This window comes from Otolemur garnettii, unplaced genomic scaffold (assembly GCF_000181295.1).
Source record: "Otolemur garnettii isolate 467f Iridium unplaced genomic scaffold, OtoGar3 scaffold00023, whole genome shotgun sequence".
Lineage (NCBI taxonomy): Eukaryota > Metazoa > Chordata > Mammalia > Primates > Galagidae > Otolemur > Otolemur garnettii.
In genome coordinates this window covers 39,541-40,958 of record NW_003852418.1, presented here as the reverse complement: position 1 = coordinate 40,958, position 1,418 = coordinate 39,541, and the positions used below count along the sequence as shown (strand labels likewise).

General features: G+C 43.1%; 1 protein-coding gene across 1 annotated transcript in view; it reads left to right on the top strand.

The window, feature by feature from the left end:
- RBL1 (RB transcriptional corepressor like 1) overlaps positions 1–1,418 on the top strand; it is a gene marked incomplete at its 3' end in the record, with an annotated part of 71,099 nt that overhangs the window by 33,590 nt on the left and 36,091 nt on the right. The gene's annotated exons all lie outside the window — the stretch shown is intronic.

Here is a 1,418-nt window from a genome sequence, read left to right as displayed (position 1 = left end):
GGCGGGCACCTGTGGTCCCAGCTACTTGGGAGGCGGAGGCAGGAGACTCGCTTGAGCCCAGGAGTTGGAGGTTGCTGTGAGCTGTAATGCCACTGCACTCTGCCCAGGGGGACAGCTTGAGGCTCTGTCTCAAAAAAAAAAAAGAAAAAAAAAAAGAAATTTAAGATCTAGGTTCAGCGCCTGTGGCTCAGGCGGCTAAGGCACTAGCCACATACACCTGAGCTGGCGGGTTCGAATCCAGCCCAGGCCCGCCTAACAACAATGATGGCTGCAACCAAAAAATAGCCAGTGGGTGCCTGTAGTCCCAGCTACTTAGGAGGTGGAGGCAGGAGACTCCCTTGAGCCCAGGAGTTGGAGGTTGCTGTGATTTATGATGCCATGGTACTCTACCCAGGGGTGACAGCTTAAGGCTCTGTCTCAAAAAATAAATACATAAATAAATAAATTTATTTAAATAATATTTTTAAAATATAATGATAAATAAATAATACATTATTTATTATAATAATATAATATAATAAATTTATTTTAAATAATGTTTTTATCTATCACTGAGCAAAATTAGCTATTATGAGCAGCACCTGTAGGTCAGTGGGTAGGTTGCGGCCACATACACTGAGGCCAGTAGGTTCAAACCCAGCCTAGGCCAGCTAAAACAACAATGATACCTGCAACAACAACAACAAAAATATCCAGGTGTTATGGCAGGCACCTGTAGTCCCAGCCACTTGGGAGGCTGAGGAAAGAGAATTGCTAAGCCCAAGAGTTAGAGGTTGCTGTGAGCTGTGACAACACAGCACTCTACTAAAGGTGACATAGTGAGACTCTGTCTCATAAAAAAAAAAAAAAAAAGAAAATTCCTTACTTGTTTGAGAACTCATATTTTTACCTGTGTAAAACATAATATAATTTGCGTAAATTATTTTATCTTGTTTCTATGGTTTTCTTTTCTTTTTCTTTTTCTTTTTTTTTTTTTAATTTCTGAGTCAGAGTCTCAAGGTGTCACCCTCGGTAGAGTGCTGTGGCATCATAGCTCATAGCAACCTCAAATTCTTGGGCTTAAGCGATTCTTTTGCCTCAGCCTCCCAAGTAGCTGGGACTACAGGCGCCCACCACATCACCCATCTGTTTTTTGGATGTAGTTGTCATTGTTGTTTGGCAGGCCCAGGCTGGATTCGAACCCACCATCGCCGGTGTATGTGGCTGGCACCTTAGTGGCTGAGCTACAGGTGCTGAGCGTTTCTGGTTTTTTGTTTGTTTTTGAAACCTCAAGCTGTTACCCTGGGTAGAGTGCAGTGGCATCACAGTTTACAGCAACCTCAAACTCTTTTTTTTTTTTTTTTTTTGAGACAGAGCCTCAAGCTTTCCCCCTGGGTAGAGTGCCATGGCATTACAGCTCACAGCAACCTCCAACTCCT